This window comes from Amblyomma mixtum, chromosome 5 (assembly GCF_055824585.1).
Source record: "Amblyomma mixtum isolate Tamu chromosome 5, ASM5582458v1, whole genome shotgun sequence".
In the NCBI taxonomy this organism is placed as follows: domain Eukaryota; kingdom Metazoa; phylum Arthropoda; class Arachnida; order Ixodida; family Ixodidae; genus Amblyomma; species Amblyomma mixtum.
The window spans coordinates 25,508,181-25,518,403 of record NC_143016.1 but is presented as its reverse complement, the minus strand read 5'-3'; the positions used below and the strand labels follow the sequence as shown (position 1 = coordinate 25,518,403).

At 45.2% G+C, this 10,223-nt stretch overlaps 1 pseudogene across 1 annotated transcript; it reads right to left on the bottom strand.

Annotated features, from left to right (window-relative positions):
- Window positions 1–629: 629 nt before the first annotated feature.
- LOC149341551 (uncharacterized) lies at window positions 630–5,089 on the bottom strand (annotated as a pseudogene). The gene is made up of 4 exons (XR_016283311.1): window positions 4,760–5,089; window positions 3,616–3,854; window positions 1,382–1,779; window positions 630–646 (listed from the first exon to the last, which is right to left on the bottom strand). The product of XR_016283311.1 is annotated as an uncharacterized LOC149341551 (transcript).
- Between the last annotated feature and the right edge of the window lie 5,134 nt (window positions 5,090–10,223).

Genomic DNA, 10,223 nt, shown 5'->3' with positions numbered 1-10,223 from the left:
ATAATGAACTCTGCACACAGCCGTTCACTATCTCTAGACTAATGTGTGGCGGCCTGTACGAATGGTGTCCTGCGTGAGAGCAGCGCACACAGAGATACGTGGATGAAGAGAAGGGTTAGATAATTATTACAACGTAGTCCAACGCGCCACTTACTGTTAGTTATTGTGTTGCGTCCAAACTTACTGCCACGCGTGCCTGACAGTTACGTATAAAGCACAAAACTTCTCTCTCCTCACGCAGCGCTATGAAGATTAATGAACTTGAAGGCCGCCTAACAAGTGCTAACTAGCATGGTGAAATTAGGCATCTTGCTTGAGCGTCACTTTTGATTACGTCTCCGACAGGAAGAAAGAGTAAAATACGTATGAAAAGGGAATTACAGGTATGGGAAATAGTCGACAGTGAGACTACTATAGAGTACGCAGGAAACTTCTTTGGAGTCGTCCAGACCTCTTGGTCGAAACAGGGAGACACTTCGTGGTGCGTATTGGGCTTATGAATTTTTAATCAAGTTTTGATAGCTTCATAGTTCGTGGCTGTCTTAGTGACAAGTACGAAATTAAAACTCGAAAGTGCTCCCTCTGAAAGACGGGATCGCATGAAGGACGCGCACAGTTATAATTGCTGGTCACTCATCAGGCCTGCCTGAAGAAATGTAAGGAAGGCAACTAACAAGACCTTACTGCACGAGATGCTGCAGAATGTATATCCAGTCGCGGCGTGAGAAAGAATGAAAAGATATATTTCTGTGAAGAAAAAAGGTTATTAGGAATCGTGAGATTTTAGTTGTTGCAAATGTGTTTTTGCCTTGCTTTGGTGGCTCTTGAACACCTATACACACACACTCTAATGAATTACTGTACTGTGGTCCATTCGAAGAAAAGCAAAAAAATTAATTCACGCATTACAATGTCAGTTAGGAGCAAATCTTGTGACAAAGCTCTATTCATTACGTGTATGCACTGTACAAAATAGTTATAATTATCTGTTTTTGATCCGGTTAAATAATTTTACTCGACAAACTCTGCTGCAGAAGAAGAAAGATAACCTCGTCGGACGAAGTGGGGACGGCAACCAAAACATCAATCCGGTGCAACTCGCACATTTATCAAGAAAATGAACTCAAGCTTCCAACAGTTGCGTAGTCTCTTTGTACGCGTTAACATTCGAAGCACTTCCTAGTAGCTATTCAGTTCTATGACCTTTTATGACCTAAACATTAGTTGTTGCTTAGGAATATACTTCGTCATACAGTGAACCAATTTTATTTTGCATAATTTTGTTTCTGCGATTCTCAGCCATTACTGAAATGTATATAGGGTGTTCTGGTACAATCAACGGTAACATAATTACAGAGTACAAATAAAGAAGAACACACACAGTGGAGATCAGTGTCTATTTTTTTTTTCTAGCTACCCGTGCAGGCTGCATTGCAGTCAGCGGCCGTATTGAATTCGTTGGCGGTGAAGCCGCCTAGGCACACTCTCCGCCCTAGTGTCTGTGCGCTGATCTGGATGCACTCGTACGCGCCTCCTTTCCGCTGTGCAAAGAACGGGTAGCGCATCGCAGTGGGAGCTCAGGGTATTGAATTCGAGGGCCAGCAAGCACTCGGCTCCGCTTGCTGCTCGGTGTCGTTCCCCGACGGCTGGCAGGTCTGGCGGCAGGCGGATTCCGTGGTGAGTTCCCAGTCCGCTGTGCGCAGGCAGCGGCCCTCGGGGAAGTTCCACTTGACGCAGTCATCCCCGTCCCAGAACCACCAGGTGTGCTTCATGTCACGCCTGCGTCCCCGCAGTTACACTAAATATAAGGTGTCGCATATGTCGTACTGTACGATTAAAGACAACTGAAACAGACCTTGTAGTGGCTGTCGGGGTATGATTTCTGGCGTGAAACTCACAGAGCAGAGATACTCGAAGCGAGTTTCAGAAGACAGGAGTTTAATTCAACGTATAGACGCCTGTCGCCGAAGCGTTGGGTGCTAAGCACAAGTTTGGGGGTTAAACTCCGGCTGCCAGCAGCGGCCGCATTTATAGAGAGGCGGATCCAAGAACACCATTGAGCTGATATTTTGTTGCGCATTAAAGAACATCTGGGATGTAATCATTCATATTTATTTTCCTTGATTCGTTATTACATGTCTTGCCTTGGATGCGTGAGCCGTCGAAACACATCACTTGCAAGCTACCGCCCTAAATCCATGAACACTAGCTGTAAATGGACGGGGGAAAGAGATTGAAGAAACAGTCTTAAAAAAAACGGCTTCACGTGGTTGGAACTAATCCTGAGCATTCCGCCAGGGCTTGCGTCATAGCATACGTGTCGTCTAACTGGTCAACATAGCTATTAATCTGCACTGGCCACGTGGATTGTCAATCTGTGACTTTTTTAAGCAGTCTGTAGTTGAAGCCAGGCGTGCATTTTGAGTTGTGTCCTCATATTTGGCATCGTCTAGCGCCCTTCGACAGCTAGGAGTTGCCAACAAGCTCAAGTCGGGCTTCTGCATGTCACTTTAGAGATGTTAGCTTTCATGTCTGACTTTACAGTCTTGAGGAGTGAATTCATCGAGGCTTATAAGGCAGAAAAGGAAGCGTATGTTGTTCTTCTATTTTGACTTTGTTATAGACTTGGAACTTTGCGCAGAACGGGAGCAACAGCTACCGCCTCAGTACCCTCTGTGGACAGTAATACTGATGGAATCGGTCCCAGGACAAGACAGCAAGGAAGCGTCCTCATCCAGTTTGTAACGTGTAAACTTTCCCTGACGTAGGCAAACTAGACCACGAGAACGTTTAGTCCGGAGCATACTTTTACCAGGTAGAGCAAATCGGCGAGCTTCGAAGCCTTCCTCCTTGAAACAGCCCATAGTGCTCTTTCTTTCACAATTGAAGTTGGATTGATAATCAGTTCGCTGATTTAATAAGCAACACATCTTAAACGATTGAGAGTAACAGCATAGTGAAAAACTGTTGAGAGTCTGGTGATTGGTATTGAGATGTTCACAAGCAATGTTTTATTACTAGTATCAGTGAATTACCTGAATTCACGCTCAAGTGATTTTTCCCGAATTTCATCGTTACGAGTAGACCATACTAATGATGGCAGTGTAATGAAATACGTGAAGGCAAAAGGCACGCAATCCATAGAGGCAGTAAAGCTACCGCTATCGAGCACACAGCCAAGCCACATAATCCACGGTCTGCGAAGGCTCCGGAAGTGCCCAAAGAAAATGACGGTGCGCCAGTTGATAACTAAGTTCTACACTGTCCAATCTTTCGTGGAGCACGTTCGGTGCTTTTATTAACTCTTTCTTCTAAAAAACACTACAGCTATGCGGTCATTGCTATGCGCCTTATTAAGCGCGCGTGTTGTGTACATCTTTAGGAAAAAGTCTTCGGGGCACCAGCTTTGCTTTTCAAGTGAATAGTGAAATGCTCACGGCACCCCTGAGTGGCGTAAATGTGCCGTAACTGCTTTAAGTCCCGCTACATGGAGGAAAGGATTTTCCTCTCCCTTGATATATATTTGGAACTTCACATATTTATTACAAAGCAATAAAATGTATTCTGAAGACGCATGGGCAGGGCTGCAAACAGTTTTCGAAATGTTTCACTTACTCTGAGCAAGCGACGAAATGTGTCCCCGATGAGCATTGCCTGGAAGGCGGCCGCTTGGTCACGCAGTTGCGCTGGCACTGCTCGAGCGTGGCGAATCGGTTTCTGCCGCGGTTGCACACCACCTCCGGCATTTTATGCAGAGTGGACACACACGCACGCGTCCACGGGTCGTAGTAGTGCCGCTCGGCTGTGCTGTTTGGACCACCCGCGCAATACGTGAACGAGGTCCGGTCGCAGCTCTGCCGAGAGAGGAGGCACACTTTTACCACAGAGAACTCGCATTGGGTGATGACACTTTCTCACACCATAATTCAGACTGATGTTCTTCATTCATAATTATTAATGCGATTGCACTAGAAACCATATAGTGAAAAAAAAACAAAACAAACAAAAGCGGCAAGACTTGTCGACAATCGGTTATTAGTGGATGCAGTGATGACGTCACCGGGGCACACGACATGGCCGAGCGCTCATTGGCCTACAGTGTGTGTGACGTCGGGAGACCACGTGACAGGGCCAAGTTTGCTCTGGTGCACTAGCAGTTGGCAGGTACGCTTGTCCTTTTGCAGACATGTCTAGCAGCTTGACAGGTTGGAATGGAGCCATAATAAATGCCGCTCATATCTACCGCTGCGGAAGATCTGAAGCGGAGACACCGAACTCCAAAGTATGTTCTTCAGACTTTGTCGTAATCTGAAGACGTAGTCAAATAAGTGTTCCTTAAATTTTTGTTTGCACATTGAGAATGAAGTTTCTTTTCATCGCTGAATAATTGTAACGGCTCTAAGTCTTCAACCGCATTAACCACTTGCCGTTAAAGTCGTTAGTCATGAAAAACTGATCACCTACAGTGGACAAGACTCAATGAGCACATTTTTCAAGCATCTGATCTACTGAAAAATACACTGAGAAAAAAAACAGCTACCTCATGAATGAGGTATGCACTACATGCTTCTGAGAAAAAACAAGAAAAAGAAGCCGCGCCTTCCATCAAGTCCAAAAAAATTAACATGTCTAATAATCATGGGTTGTTGTAGTTTGCGCCTCGAGAACATTTCGCCGTCCGTCGGCGTTGGTGCCTTAGCTATCTACAAATTTTTGCTAGCCTATGTGCCCGAGACAAAACGTGCAAGAGAAGGCTTACCGAGCCTGTCTGCGTCACGCCCTTGCTTTTGACGCTACTTCTCCGAGCGCTTCCCTCTAGGGCTGCTGGTGTGACTGTGACAGGGCCGCCGGCTCCGGTCCCCCCGGCACCAGCCTCGTCACCAGCCCGGACTGCCGGGCTTTCACCTTCTGCCTCGAGCTCCTCGCGCGATGGCCAGTTTTTCAGCACCGCCATGACCGTCACGAACATGACGCACAGGCAGAACAGCGCGCTTCCGAACAGGATTCGTGGAAGAAGCCCCGGGGGGTCTTCCTGAAGCACCGCAGCATTGGGCTGCTGGATTCGGATGGCACTAGGAGCCTTGGGCATGGCAGGGTCAGGACTTGCTCTCGTTGTTGTTGTTGTTGTTGCCTTGGTGGCATGGCACATACCCACGACGGGGGATTGGCCAGAGTTCAGTGAGGAGAGCCCAAAGAAGGCAAATTGGTGCCAAGCTAATGGATTACCTTTTGGTGCCAAGCTAATGATTAACTTTGGTTTCGTATTGCGAGGAATTAAAGATGGAATTATGGATAAAAAGAAATTACGGGAAGAAATGAATGAAAAAAAAAACAACCGGCATAAAGATTAGAGAATTGAATACCAGAAAAATTCTGAATGATTTTGCAATGCGGACATTTTGGGTATCATTAGCAAGGGAACCTGCTCTCGCTTTGCTGGGGAGCTACGCGATTCCACTTCTTTCTCTCTTCATTCTGAAGAAGGCGCGCGCACACTTGATAGTGATGATGGCGGTTGTCACAAGATTAAGAAATTTCTGCAAAATTTACCGCCCCACCTCCTCGTCCCGACTTCTTGGCACATATTCACTATTGAACGTCAGCTATCTGCTTCAGACTTACATAGCACATGGAAGACATTTGGCTCACCTTTGCGTAACGTCTGCTCAGAACGGCCCGAAAATTATAGCCTGCCTAACAACAAAAAACATTTAACTGCAAATCTGCTCGACTTTGTTGGTGTAAACAAGACTACCCCCCCGCCCCCCCCCCCCCCCCCCCACTTCTATGAGAGCCCTTGCAGACAAGTGCAACAGACCAGGGTTCCAGTGCAGGACCTCACAGTGCTATTAAACGTTCATTTGCATGAATCTGCAGCGGTTAGGTTGCGCCTGAGAAATGTTTCGCGTGTGAATATACGATGTTGCGTTGGTAAATGCTCCTGTCGTTTTTTCCCCAAGTGGCTTTTGTGGCCTAATAATATACATGTTTTACAATCCTGCATTTGAATATTTCTTACTTTCACTTCGTAATACCAGTGCCCAAGGAGGTAAGAAATAAGGGTTGAACAATTATTAATAGGCATATTTCATGTGTGATTGAGAAATATTGTGGTGTAATATAGACCACGAAATGAGAATATTCGATGCTTATGTGCTAGAGCATACGCCAAGAAATTGGGCCTCATCTTGTATAAAACAATTTTAGATTTATCAAACAGTATGTAACGCAACCCGTTCAGGATTTTGCCACATTATAGTATTTCACTACGGCTATTTGCCAAAAAATATTTCAAAAACGAGTAATCTTGCCGCGTTTTGTCCTTTTATAGCCCAACTTTATTTCTTTGTCCTCTATCTCAGAGAAGAAAGAAGAAAAAGACAGCTGTGGACCAATACTGCGCCACCTTTTCAGAGGCTAACCACAACAAAACTGCGGTGTCTATACAGGTAAACAACAACAGCAATCTTAAGTCTGGAAGCCAGAGAGCTTCAATTCGGGAGTGCGCGGCACTTTATCAAAAAATATCCGCAGATATGACAACATTAGTACTATTTGTTTTACACGAATATATATGCAAAGGACACTCATTGTATCCGCTTCTTTTTCTGCCTAATGCTGGTAAGGATGACAGTGGCAAATAAAAAACTGTATATTTCTTCGAGCGCATAACAATTAACACCTTGGGACGACCACCCCAAGTGCACTGTGTGTTTGACAGCAGAAATTTAGCCCTGCGTGATGGCTCAGAGAGAGGCTGTTGGAAGGAGCGATTAGGATGTGGTTTCGGGAGATGGATTGCAGAGGAGGATTTCAGAGACGATAGTGCACCGCAGACATGCGAGATGTTGTTATGCAGCATACTTTATAGGCAAATCATTGATGATATTTTTTTGTATTATTGACGATTACGAGGTCTACTTTAAGATCCATGTAATATCTCGAAAGTCAGAGTCCTGATGGCGTTCACGTCCTCTTGGCGCATATTTTTCGCGTACCTCGGGGCCATCACGCGTTACTCACATAAGCGCTGGTTCGCATGCGTGACTTTCGGGTGTCCTGCGTGCATGCTCCTCGTGGCGCCGCATCCCTTCGCCAGCTGTGCTCAGCTCATCCCTTTCAAAGTTGCCGATCCTCGGATGGTGTGCGACCCTTTCATGGTTTGGGTATATCTGGCGAATACTGAGCAAATAGTGCGCCTTGTCCCCAAGCGGCACGCGGAGCAAAAAAAAAATGGTAGTTTTTAGAAAAGGTAATAACACAGTAACTTCTCGGTGGACACCTCAGCCATGCCATAAGAGAAGGGAGGATGAAGGAAGTGCAAGAAGGAAGAGGTACAAATTAGTGGCTTTAGTAGAGTGCTGGGTTGAATTTCAACCACATAGGGTTCTGTAACGTGCGCTGCCATCACCACGCCTTGGGGAAATGTGTGAACGAGGTATCACAGAAACAGAAAAAGTAAAGCGGTGTAGTGGAGAGCTCCTGATATACTTCGACCATCCGGGTGGTTTTACTTGCACTATTGTCGTACAGCACAGGCAGCTCCTTGGGCGCTTCGGCTTCATCAAAACGCGGCCGACCCATTATGAAGCCTAACGGGAGAGTATATCTCGCGTGGCGTGGACTCATCACTGATTTTGCAAACAATGTCATGCTCTCTTCGGGCCAGAAATTTTTTAACGACCCGACTATTGTCATTGTCATGAAAATATGTCACGTTTGTTGCTTTGCATATTACTCATAATACAAGAAAAAAACGCGTCAGACGACTGAACCTGGAGTACTTCGAAGGCGTGACCTTCTCGTCAGCTATTGAGCGCATCCACTGTTTTCACAGCTGCCCATCACGTCGTAATTGGAGCCCATGCGCCTTACGCTCCGGTGAATAAATCTCCGTACAGTGCAGCACATGAAGCTTGAATTAGGCACGAGAACACTGGCCTACAGGCAGAGTGAGACAAAGAGAGTTTACGCGAACCGCTGGGAAATGCGCGCGTGAAAAAGTGCCGGTACGCAAGCACGGCGATTTACAAAATAAGAGCACTGACAACTTACCTGGTGCCGCTCCGGTTGAGGTGGAGTAGCCGAAATTTTTTTCCATATGAAAGAAAGTCTTTTACGCATGAAATACTATAAGGTCGCATTCTCGATAAATTCAGGCAAATATCTTCCGGGAACTGCGGGGACACTCCCGAGCTTGAAGCCCAACCTGATGTAGAACGTGGAGCTGAACTTATTCGAAAACCTCCAAATATTTGAGTCCGAATGGCGCCAAACACAAAAAATATTCAGTACCACGTAGGATTTGAACGACTACCGGAGTAAACAGAGCTGCTTTTCATGCCGATGTTTTAGAGCACAAGGTAATGTTTTTCTTTGTACATGGTACTTTTTTGAGGTAAATGTTTTTCTGTGTACATGAACTCTCTACGATCTCTTCCGGAAGCAGTATGAAATCAATTTGAAAACAAGACACGCTTGGAAAACAGGGGACTAGAGAGGAGGGAGTGCCACCAAGAGGGAGTGCCAATCCGGTTTGAAGTCGGTCTGGGCATGGGCTTCCCTGAGATGACAATAATCATCATCAGCCTCACTACACCCACTCCGGGGCAAAGGCCTCTCCCTTGTCTCTCCAACTAACCCTGTCCTTTGTCAGTTGCCGCCACTGTATCCCCGCAAACTTCTTAATCTCATCCGCCCACCAAACTTTCTGCCTTCCCCTGCTACGTTTGCTTTCTCTTGGAATCCACTCCGTTACCCTTAAGGACCAGCGGTTATCTTGCCTTGCCTTATCATGCGGCCTTAATGGGATTTTGTTGATACGGCATTTTTGCAATTCCGGCCCGTCATACCATTTTTCAGCAGGCTATGCGGTACAATAAGAGAGAGCATGTCTAAGGGCTTATCAACATATCGCAGAGGAATAAGGTAGCGTACAGTGTGAACAAATAACTATTTAGCTTTTAAAGAGTTTGCTCTTATTCATCACGTTTCTCGATATTTTGGGGTCTGCTACCACCTCCCTTCGGCGTGAAATTTTTGAAGTACGAGGAATTCAACGTGGCGGCCCCCATAGTAAATCGTTATAGCACCCTAATTGGTAATTGGTGATTGATTGGTGACGTCATTAGTATAACGAATTGGTCATTGGTGACGTCATTGATTTTGTGAGTCATAATTAACTAATCGCATGACTATGTTTAGTCGCTCTTAACTGAGTAATTAATGAGGCATCATGAAACGAATCAGATACTTAGAATGCCCTATATGAGTAAAATAGGATAGACGCCGAAATTAACGACTGAAGTTAATATTTAGTTATCTTTATGCTTATATGTAATTGCTTATAATTAACTTACCGATAACTCATGATCTAACTAATGGATATTCGTAACGGGCTTGATGAGTAGGACATGTTAGACACCAATATTGTGTAATTAGGTTAATAAATACTTATGATTAGGCTTAACATGGCGGCTATGTCGTCAGCACTCGCAGCTCACAATTTCATACCTCATGGCGACCGGGCACCTACAGCCTTCAGGTAACGAAAAATGGCCGTCCAAGAGTCCAAAAACTTTTTCGGCCCAAATTGGTCAAAAATATCCGACCTCAAAGCGGTAGGCGCCCGCTCACCGTAAGGTATGCAAAAGTAGCCTAATCACGTGTCAATGCATCCCATGGACGATAGATGGCGCTATCGAACAGCAAACGCTCGTTACTTCAACGTCTTCCAGACGGTGGCGGGATATTTTTTTCAGTATCAGTACTAGGAGATCCGAGAAAAGTATTGCGTATTTACACATTGCTGGCGCGATTCTGAATGCCTTCTGGAATATCACAGGGAGACAGTTAGCCGAAAAAAAAAAGGCCCCTTTTTTCTCGAGCTAAGGTTTAACGGGCGATGTCTCACTGTGTAGCTTATCGAATAAAGGTTTTGAACAAATTCAAATAGGCTTTCAGCGTACTCTTTTAAGTACGTCTTGTCTAGGCAGTACAAGGTATACAGAGCGCTCAATAGGCGGAAGGAAAAACATAGAAATAAGATCTTTCTGTAAACGTTTCTGTGGCACTTAAAAGAAGAACTCAAGAGAAAAACGAATACGTAAAACGCGAACATCAAAATAGAGTTCGTGCATTAACCTCCACAAACAAGGACGATCACAATTATAAAAGATACAATTTTGATTAGTAAAACGTAACTACTGACAGCTACATTTTGT